Below are 12,038 nucleotides of genomic sequence, written 5' to 3' on the forward strand. Positions count from 1 at the left end.
ACACTGAAGAAGTGATAGAAGTTTGCAATATTTGAAGATGAACGATTGTGCTGTACGATGTGAGTTTACTTGCGGTTAAATTACAGTGACAGTGGGAAAAAATACAATTCTGTGGATCAAATACTGTAATATTAGATTTTTTTATTCTCAGTATATCCATGATAATATGAGATCTTTGGGCCTTATTTGGCAATTTCTCTCAGAAAATTTTCAAATTTTTTCTCATATCTTTGACTTCGCACACAAAACACTTGAGGGTATTAAACAAACAGTTTTTTAATTCATTCATTTTCTTTAGAAAAATGAGAAAGATACACAAATATATTTTTTCGTTTCAAGCAATATTATTTCTAATGATCTGAATATTTTCGTATTTCCAACATTTTGACTAAACATGAAGTTTCAGTGGTAGATACGAGATTTCGTAGAATGTATCCGCTGTTTCACGATACATTGCCAGCCTCCATCCCCGCCGCTATTAAGAACCTCGGTGTAGCGAGATAGACGAAAATAGAGTCGTAGGAGCGATAGCTTACAACAACAGTCACACACAAGTGTGTTATTCGGAATAGCGCACCATCCAAACACCTCTTCCACCCTATCGTTTCACGATATGCGCTCACGTTTTACGATTTGGCATTACTACATTTGAAGAGGGGATGGCATACGCGAATTAAGATTCATGGCTCGGGAGCGTTGGCCGTGATAATGGTTGCAAAAACAGTGTATTACGTATCCGTCGCGTTTGCTGTGAAAATGTTTAGGTCTGGAGGGTGGGTTTCGAGTGGATCCGAGAATTACGGCTTGAGTATTTTCATCGTACTATTGTGGAGGGATTATACCCAGAGTTACGCATGCCGTATAATTATTAAGTAATTGTAGTGGTCAGTGAAAATGAAAGACGAGGGGTACATAAAAATCTTTTCATTAATTTATCAAATTAGATGAAGAAATGAAGCCACATGACGATTCCCTAATCACTTACCCAGACATCATCACAGGCTCACGGGGTAATAACTCAAAATATCATTGCGAAGGAGAAAGAACTGAATGAATCTGTTTAGAATGTCAATAACTACTCTTTCCACCACTCCCCGGAACTTATCCTTCCGAAATCCATAGCGATAAATCACCAGAAATATTTTCAACCTCCGCACATGCTGATGGCTCTAAAGAAACACTCACCTCGACCAAAAAATGAACATAATATCAAGTGAATAATGGCCAAGTTATAGCTACTCTCTGGAGAAATACGAAAATTCAGCGAGAAGTCCGCTGGCTTGTGTCGGAAAAAGTGAGCAAAACTGCGTTAGAAAATATATCTATAGTGTAGAAGAACAGCGGCCAGATGGGATGCTGAATAAAGTCCATATAAGATGTATCGAGGCATGAACGACGTCGGTTCCAAGAGCATAACGCTTCTTTATACCTCCGGGCCAATGGACGTTTGGCAATTGCACTTTATACAGTATATCCAACTGTCGTACATTGTATCCAACGATTTCTTACTCAACGATGAAACTGGAGAGTAGGGAGGGGAGTTAAAAACGAGAAAACAAGGAAAAAATGAGGAATAAAAATTGAGAGGAAAAAGGAGTATTGGGAAGGGGTTTGAGAGTACGGAGCACGCTTCGCTGACGCCGTCTATTAGCAGATCCCATTCTCTTTTTTCCACCTACAATAATAAACGAAAATCGATGAGGAACTGAGAGAAGTGAGTTGAAAGAGAGTGGAAAAGACTGAAGTAGGAACGAGCGCGAGAAAAATAGAAGAGGTAAATGAAAGAGGAAGAATTGCTTTGTAGTAGGACACAAAACTGATACAGTCTCATTCGTAGTTGTTCAATGTAGTAGGAGCATTAGTCGAAATAGAACACCTGCAAGTAGCTGATGTTCCACATGTTCCATAATCTCGTCGGGCAAATGGAAGAACTTTTCGGTATATTTTGGTGTAAAAATAATCCTTTGATCTTTGTCATTTTCCCAGGGTCATTTTTATTCTCACACAGAAAAGCTTCGATAAAAATTACGTGGAATTCCGTAGTTCCCGATCAACAATGAAAGTCCGATAAAAATCACGAAATGTCCAGTGAGAAATACGGAGTGCTCCATAAATAATACGCAGCGAGTTACGTCTTTTTTACGGACGGTTCTGTAATTTTGATCGTACCACCTTTGTTCTCACTTGGGAATCACGGAACTTTCCCGTAATTTCTATTGAACTATTTCTCTCCGTGTCCAGAACAAAACGCGCGTGAAATTTGCTTGAAAAATATTGAATCAGACGGATCTTTGAAAGCAGTATCAATTCACTTTTATTCAATGCTACGTCGATTATTTTTTGGATGTCAACAATTTCTGAATATAGCGTATACTTTACAAACAGGGTTTTGTCGAAATAGGATTGAACGCTTCAAACAGAACAGCTAGAATTCAAATACAGCCTCTACAGATCCAATATTTTTTCATTTTTTCTCTTCTAAAAGAGAAACAAATCAATTAGCATCTGTTGGGAAAAAAGAGACAAATCTGGGATTGAAAAAAATATCGAGGAAGGATTGGTAAAAATATTTTTAGGAAATTTTGAACGGGAATAAAACACCACGGAAAATTCGACAGAGAAAAAATTGGAACTGAATTTGAACAATTGCAAAGCTGTCATTCGTTGGAAAAATGTGAATAAGCTGAATTTTCTCCTGTCACATCCAATAAAAAGGTAAAATGAAGCTTGTGGAAACAAGAGGGGAGAAAATCTGTTAACGAGACAACCCTTTGATCCTCCGGTAAAGGCCCACCACCGTGGAATCGTCCGACAATAAACCAACCGAGATTCATTTCCTCCCGAGGATGGGGACAAGGGGTTGTGCAAGCAAACCCTTTCGATGTAATTCCACGGATAATTTAGTGTCCATATCGACTCACACCCTCTGGTATCCCCTCAACATCCGGGAGGTACTCGACGCGTTATCCCGAGTACAAAAGCATTCTAACAAAATGGATTGATTTCGTTTGGAAGAGATATTGTTTTGTTAAAGGGTGAGGAAGGACTGAGGGTTTGTCCTGTTACATTTTCTTTCCCATTCATTTGAGATACGATATGTTTCTGAAATGAATAAAAGTTGCGAGCTGCCAAAGCTCATAATGACAGAAGACATTATTATCAAATGCTAATGATGTCAAGTTTACGTCAAGGGTTGAAAATGCACGTGAACCGTCTATATTTTTATAGCCCCATCATATATCTGCGATAAAAAAATCAGCAGATTTACCTGGGTTTCTGTTCATTTTCAGCGAATAATAGAACCAAAATTTCCACTGCTGGTTGATTTTTTCCCAAAATTATGAATTTTTAATGGCGAAGTGTTCCGAAATTTCAGTGGAATGGCGACACGATAGGAATTTCCATAATTTGTCATGAAAAATTCAAAAAAACTTTAACAGTGCATTGTGGCTGTTCCGTTATTGTGGTTTTGCCATTGCTCACAAGAGAATGCGTCCTTTACATAGTCCCGTAGTAAAAGCAAATTCATTGTTATTGTTTCGGCTTTGAAGGGTTAAATTTTCAGCTGTTAAAGGTAACACTCTCGCCCGGAGTCAATTTTTATTTTTCACACTGAACTGGGTTGATTAATACGTTCATTTTGGCTCCATCGCAATGTCAATGTTTACTGCACTAACTGTACATAACCGCAAAATGCATTCGAAAAAAAACGCGTGAATTTATCGTCCCTCCATTTGATGGGGACATAAAGTTGACATTCACTCGGGATTTTTTAATATCGAGTCCATGTCCCTTTGCCATGGCCCTTCCCGGTGCATTCTTTTTTTACTTGAGCACGCAAGATCATTAATAATTTCCAGATGTCCTTTGACCCAGGTCTGTCCATGAGCTTTTGAATGAAATTTCCCCGGCGCCGCCATTTGTTTCCGCGTTTCTCCCAAAACGCTCCGGTGCTGTATCACCAGTTATTAGATGCCGTTGGAATGACTAGATCCTAATTACTTCTCTGAACCCTTTCCAAACAAGAACAGATATAATTTCACGATGAGAGAATGAGAGAACGCTAGGAAAGAGAAAACAGATATCACAAAGTACCCCAGGTGGTTTCATTGGCCACTGGATACCATCGATCACGTCTTTCCGGTTGTGGCCTCTCTTCTCTGGTCATTCCCAAGGGTGATAACCCTCTACAACATTTTGGACATTCGTTATATTAGTCACGTTCGCGCATACGCGTACATTTCATTTTATTTTTTTATCGCAATCGTGACGTGCTGCTGGAATGGGGAATGGCATTGGCTAATTGTCGGGTAACCCTCTGCTCTTTTTTGTCTGTGAAAAAAGTTGTTTAGTGGGTGTGGAATCAGCGAGTACTTCCAATGATTGGTCCAGTCTTTGGGGGATTCCCGGTTTTCACTGAGTCGATTTGAGGAGTAATATGTGTATAATTTCCAATGTAATCCGGGATCAGAGATATTTTCAATATTTTATTGGGCTGAAAAAATAATCCTCAGTTTCATGGACCTTTTTTTGGAATAATTCATATAACAGCCAATCTCCTAAACTCAATCATCGACGGATAAATTGATTGAGAATTGGAATATTTGAATAAGATAATAGATGCAATTATTGTAGTATTGTATTGAATTGGTGTAAAAATTTTCCAATATGTCATCCTTTTCGAAAAATCATAAACTAAAAAATTACCTGTAAAGGTAAATATCGAGTCCACCGATTGGGCGTTGCAAAAATTACGGAATTAATAGCTGTTGGCTCCAACTGTTGACATACTTTATCATCAAATTTAAGTTCTCACCAAAGTCAACGGCATTTATCCTCCTGAATTGAATGCCCTCATGAAATTCTTTTTCATTGAGAACTGAAATCATTTCAGTTGAAAAGTTTTAATTTCTCCACTCTGCAATATAATTTGTACTCACTTTGAAAAGATGTATAAAGGGCTTTTGTGAGGGCCACGTAATGAGAGAGCTTATTCATAATTTCTTTGTTTATTTCCATTTTCCATAAACAAGAGTACGAGGAGTTTACCCGGAGTACCAAAATTTTTAATAAGCCCAGGGCAGTATTTAGACCATTCCAGACGACACTCGAGACGACATAAAAAGTAGTGAAAATTTTGTTTGGTACGGCAACTGCATGCTGAGTAACGAAAGTACTTTATTTTCTATTTAATTTGGCTTTTTTATTCCCTTCCTTTTTTCCGTTAAACTTACTTTATTTTTCCTTTGCCTTCACTACAGAGAGAAAAGTTTGGCGTTAAATCTCCGGTGGATATTCGAGTGTGGGCGTTAAAGAGGAACGTATCTAGCTTACAACGCCCGGACAGAAATTCTCATTAGGAAATTTTCACGAAAAACTAGTGAAATAAATTGTCGTAAGACGAGGGTTGTTCGCGAGTGATACACGAGACCAGTGATTAACGGGGTAGGAATACGAGATAAAGGGATTTTCCTTTGAATTTAAGAAAAATGTATAAAAAGAGAACCAATTAATGGGACTGACTGAGAAAGATTGTGCGTCAAGTTATACGCTCAGAAAAATAGTTTATGTCAACAACACCAAATAATAATTTTTCTTCGAAGTTCTATTATCACTATTGACGGATTTTTAGCTTATGCAATATTCTGAAAAAACATTTTTCTCAGTTTACCAACAAGTTTTCTTCTAATTCGTTTTTCGTTGTAAATGTGAAGTTGTGTTCTGAATGGTACAGAATGAGACCCGGGAATGGGAAGCAAATGGTAGGAGAAAACTTTACCTATTGAGTGTTCTTGTCTCCTTACTATTTTACTCGATAAACACTTCGGGGGAAATCCGGGATGAATCAGCTACTCGCACTTGGGAGTAATTGAATCCATGGGATTCAATTAACGGAATGTTATGTCTCTCATTTTGCCCATCACTTCTCCAAGTGTTTTTTTGTCATAAACTCAATTGCAAAATTATTCTCATTAAGGTAGATGTTGCAGTTTATCACCAGTTGGGCATTTTTAAAGTAAAAAAAAATGAAAAGAAATAGATTTGACAAGGGGGAGTGAAATATCCTTTTTTTTGTAATACAAATTTTTTTAAAAACGTCTACAAAGAGTGTTAAGGTAGATATTGTAATGCGTTCGTGAGGAACGAACTTATTTTGCAAAAAGGAACTGTAGGGAACATTGTCACCTCGGAATCGTCAAGCGCATCGTTTGAAATTGGTCCAACTGGTAGGATGTAAGGGAACTAAGGGATGAAAGTGTAATTTGCATCCTCGGGTTGCTATGTACATTCCCCTTCAGTTACCGGTCTCTCGACTACTTCGCAGTGTCTTAGACAGTTACATGGCACGTCACACCTGGTAACTTCCCTAACTGAAACTTTGATTACCCTTTAAAGTTAGTTTTGATTAGGATTACCATTTTCCCATGACGCAGCTCACTCTCAGCACTGTTAGCTTGTACTGTAAGGATAAGTTTGCAGTATACTCTTAACACTCGATACCGAAGTCATCGTACAGGACTTAGATAATAACTAATCATCATGTTTTTAAATTCTTTTGACATCGATCGGGAGAATGAGTTCTCGTTAAACTCATCTCCAATTTATCTTGTCTTTATAACGCGAACGTATTTCCCAGAACTTGAGTTCATTTTGAGGCTGAAGTACTTGTATTTCCAGGGATTTTTAAGCTCTCCAACGTCTTAGAGGCTATTACAAAGCGGCCTCGTTAAAATCCTTGTTGAATATCTTGACCTAGTTGGTGTAATTTCGTGCTTCAGGAAATAACATTAAAAACCACTGAAAAAATTCATTACTCTCCTTTGATTTTGTCATCACGTATAACTAAGCGACCAGGAAAAAAAGTTGAAGAAAAATTATCATATAAATCGCGCAATGGTGGGCTGAAGTTTAGCAGTACAGGGAAAATCTAATTAACATTTTGTCTCAGTGAAAAATTCGTATAACAGTTGATTAATTTTCTAGCGTTGATTTCCACCGTTAGCCTTTACATTCGAGTGAACGTGAATGATTACAGATGAAATCAATAGATTCCCGACCGATATTTACACTGATGACAAATTGCTACACTTTTATTTTCAACCGAACTATATTAAGACGACAAAAAATTTTTAATTTTTTGTATGTTCGTCAAAAGTATTTACGTATTCGTGTGCTTTCGAAAGCTCGTAGTTCTTTTACCTCAACTTACAATTATTTCAAGTGTGAATTTTCCACAGTGAACTTTGCTTTTCTCGCAGAATGAAAATAATCCTGAAACTGAAAGTTATTAAATTACATAAAGTCTCTGAACCAGAAAATTAAAGCGTTTTATATCACGGCAAGAATGCCATCGTCTTCAGCTCATGTTGATACGACCGCATGTATACCGAGCGGTAAAAAATTGAAATACCACCAGAAGGTGATAAACGTGTATGAACATAAAAATCGACAAGGGTGCATTACTTTCGCTATATCCCCCATCAGTAATATCATTTTCGAACGAGATGCCTTCAAACATCAAAGGCTCACGGCATCACGTTAGGAGAATGTAACGGCCGACACGTATCATCCTCCCAAAAGCTATATAGACGTTTGATATAAAAAGCCGGGATGTTCGGAAAATGAAGGAAGATGAAATTTGCAAAAAAGGAATGTGAAAATGGAAAACTGAATATTCACATTTCCATAACTTTTCTCATTCTCGGAGTCTTCGGGCGGTGAGGTAGAGGTTAGGGGACGAGGCTTTAAAAGCATCCGGATATTCGTGTATACACGTTTAGTTGCGGGAGTCGCGCATTCTGCGGCCGTGTGGGGAGGGAAAGTTTTCAGCAATTCCAGCGGAGGTCCTGTGGAAGAAAGTTACCATGGAACCACATCAAACGAGGTTCCCCTCGCGAGGCATTATCTATCTCTCTTAAGTCTTTATAGATTCAGTGAGAATTTTGAAGAAGGGAGGATCATCCGTTAACTGATTAACAAACGAGAAAATTCTCTTATTGGGATATTGGAGCTCAACTGCAGTTTGTGCACATCGGATTCTCCTTGAACTCGCCGAACCTGATCTCAATTTGTGTTCCCTCGCAAGCACAGAAAATCCAAATACTCGATTAACCCCGTCTGCGTGCTAACGTAATTATTCCACCTTCTAATGAAAACAACCAGACGAGTCATTGGTGAAACCATTTGGATACGACTCCAAATGGGCGTTTGGCAATGATCAGAAAGTTTAAGTTGACAAAACGACGGTGGATCAGCTCACGCGATGCCAGACGAACACATACAAAGTTTACTGATGTAATGAAACCATTGAGATGTGCTAAAGCCGAGCTACATCCCGGGATTTGGCCAGTGTCTGTTAGCTGATATCCTTTGGGTGTACATTTAATAGTGTAGTGTGACTCGCATTGGGATTTATCAATGATATTGAGATCCATTACCGCAGACTGACGTGTTTCCATTGTCAGTAAGCTCACTTTCAACATTCCAATTATATTGTGCCAATATGAGGTGCGAGCCCTCACAATTTTTAACGGCAACAAGTGGATAAACGCATTTTTTCGAAATCAAATTTTTCGTAAGAAATTAGAAATTTTCTTCTGTATACAATCGCCTCTCCGCTAAGTTCTCGTTTCAATCATTTATTATTCTTTTCTTCTACATGGAAGTTTGGGCACTTTAAGGAGTATCCTACTATTTCTACTTCACAGACAATGTTAGTAATTTAACTCTCAGCTATTGATAAACTTTTCACTACCTCGTCACCGGTTTCTCCAACTCGATGCTTCTACCTCATGAAAAAACAATTGTTACGATATTCCAAAGCATCAGCCCTTGATAAATGACACCATATAAAAATTTATAAAAATACAGCAGTCAAGTCATTCAGATTTTTGTCCGGAAATTCTTGCGTACAGAAATCCCTAAACTGGCTATTTAGATTAAAAAGATTCTAAAACCTACAGTGAGACATAAAATTGGAGAAGTTGTATAACCGAGGCCAGACGACAAAAAGTAACAACGATTTCTCAAGTATGCAAATACAAGCGCAAGCTCTGTCCATCCGTTATAAGCTCTTTGTAGCCTCTTACCTCCTCCAATAGATGTTTTGGAAGCCCACAGGTTGTTAACATTGTATAAAACCAGAAATTCACCATGTATCAGCCCTATTTTCCTCCAACGACAGGGAAGACCACTCAAGGTTATATTCATCGTATATTTCTTGTGGTTCGGGTACATTGGAGGATCGAGCGAGTATCTCGGCGTCAAGCTGATTCCGCCCGATATCGGGCTCCAATATCGGCGCCCGAGGGCGCGAGAACCCAACACTTTGTACATCGCACCATGAAGAGGGCTTGGGATTCTCGTCAAAGCGAAAGAGAGAGGGCCAAGTTAAGTGGCAAAACCCAGCCCCTTGTGTCTTCCTATACCTCTTGATCGTGTACACATGTATTGGGTATACCGACAGCCGACCAGGAAACGGTGGTCTACCGCCTCGAGGTCCACGTCTACCGGTTTATGTAAACTTGCTGATAAGGTAAACGGCCTTCCTGTTGCCAGTACCTCTTCCAATATCTCTCACAAAATATGGATGAATATTTTCTTTATTAAATATGGTAGGGGGGGAGAGGGGAGAGGAGAAATGAGGGATACATTGAATTGTGGAAAGATGCTTTCAACATGAAAAATTTGGATATAGGAAACTTTCATTCTTTCGTGCAATGATCAGTTAATTTTTGTTGAACATGTCAGTTACTGACTTTCATGCCAAACGATCATTTGGAGTAATGGGCTTAACCCACGATGAGATTACGAGTGATTCACTGCTAGAGGAGATTATGTATACACCATTGAAGGGTTAGATGGTGGGGATAGTTTACGGAAGGAATTAAGCTTTAACACCACCAAATCGTGTGAATGAGCGCGGTCAGTAGAAACGGTACTTCGTAAAACAGGTACAGTTAAACTTCTGCAAGCTTTACTCTGTTTTCTACATAAACGTTTGGGATGTAGGTTAATGTCTCCACACCAGCTCAACATAGCCAGCATAAGAGGGTTCACCTTATTATCTGGAACAACATAGGAAGGCTGCGGATGGAATGAATGCGTTGACCTCAACTTTATGACTGCGTTTTAGGAGCCCTGTGTTATTTTCTATTTCATGCAGAATGTTAAAGAGTGGGAATTAATATTGTGATAATTGAAAAAATAGCTGTTTAGTTTTATCGGGTGATGGAGGATAGAAATAATGATTAATAAGATTTTATAAATTTTAATTCGTGGTATCAATCAAGGCGTATCTGAATATGTTTACTCATGGAGGATTTTTATGTATTTTTCTGTTTTTTTTTTCAGATGTCAGTGGTGAGGAGAAAAACGTGAACTTTGGATACTTTTGTGAACCCTCCAACTGGAGACTTGGAGGATACCTCATGCTGTTTCCATGACGTCAAAAAATGAGCTACTGAGGCGAGAGGAGTGGGTGAGCACTGAAATAATTTTGAAAACACGAAGGGGTTCCTGATTTTTTTTCTGGTTCCATAGAGAAATTGTTTGAGCAAATGATTTGAAAAATGGGGTATTTTAGAGCAACTATGCTTTCACACGCAGGTGCGTGATTCAAGTAGTAGTGGGAATCATGGGGAAAGTATGAACCATCAAAGCAAATTACTTTTAAATTACTGCAATTATCAAAGGAATATTTAACATAAATTTCTGGACACTCGTAGGCCGTGAAAAAATGAATTAATCTGATAGCTCATCACTAAATGAGTAGTAACATCACTGCGTAAATTACGGATGACCGAGATGCGACATGTAAGATGGGGCTTGGGGTCTAGCCCCAATTTTTCCATTGGCCAACAGGCTGTTAAGCACTGAAACATAAAGCGTGTTGCCAAACATTTCCGATTCGTTCGAATGAAGGGCGGGCAATAAATCTGACTCTAAATGTGCACAATCGCATAGCTTTTAGACGTCGCTTATCGTCAGCATTACGGACGAACGACTTCTTTTATATACCAGATGACCCGATTCGTAAAATTCCGTGTGACAAGTGGTGAGAGGAACTACAACACGATCCGAGACGTTTCGAACCGCCAATTTATATTGGGAGGTCGGAAAAAGTTTTTTATTTTCGCATTTTTTTTCGTGTTTGACGGCTTTGTGGGGGTTTGCGAAGCCCCCAAACGCGACAAGTGACGATACCGTCACTTAACATCTCCCAATCGATTCCGTAATCGATTCGCGAAATACGCGTTCCGCAATTTTGACTGACCTTTTCTCCCCTAATTTTATGAATATTTAATTTCAATTAAAAACCATTACTCGAAATTGAAAAAAAATGAGATGTTCATTTTATGTTGTTGGTAAGAATTGAAATTTTTTTATCGTATAATAACATCAACGTTGTCAGTACTTTGTTTCTCCACTGGTGAATACATTGGCCTTCTGGGGTATGAAACCAAGTATCCATATCTGTTTTCGTATTCCCAGGGAAACTTATTACCCTCCAGATCTTCAATACAAATTCACCTTTATTTTCTTTCTGCTGTTTTCCCTTCCTTTTTTATAACGCATGCACTTTCCTCGTTGAATGGGTAGATCCATATATGGCATGCAAGTGGGAGGAGACCCCTTGGGATAAGTTTAACCGAGGATAGAAATGGATGTTTGCAGGTAAACAGAGTGACTTTATTCTTCTATTGAGAGGGAGATATAATGTGGTCATATTCACCCGATTACACGTAATAAATGACAACGTTAGAACGATACAATCTGTGGAGTCTGTTGAGAATGAAAACATTAGTAAATTAATGAATATGTCCTTCATTAATATTTCTCAACTTATCCATTATTCGCGAAAAACGGAGATGGAGTTTATCAAATATGGTTTATAACTTTAGAGGGTTACTCACTGTTTAATTCAGTGGTACATCGTGATTTCGAACCAAACCCGATGCCAAACGTAATTTTCAAACGATATTTTACAAGAAATATATATTAATAGTCTAATGACTATTAATAAAGAGACAATCCCG

The sequence above is a fragment of the Diachasmimorpha longicaudata genome, chromosome 1 (genome assembly GCF_034640455.1).
Source record: "Diachasmimorpha longicaudata isolate KC_UGA_2023 chromosome 1, iyDiaLong2, whole genome shotgun sequence".
NCBI lineage: Eukaryota > Metazoa > Arthropoda > Insecta > Hymenoptera > Braconidae > Diachasmimorpha > Diachasmimorpha longicaudata.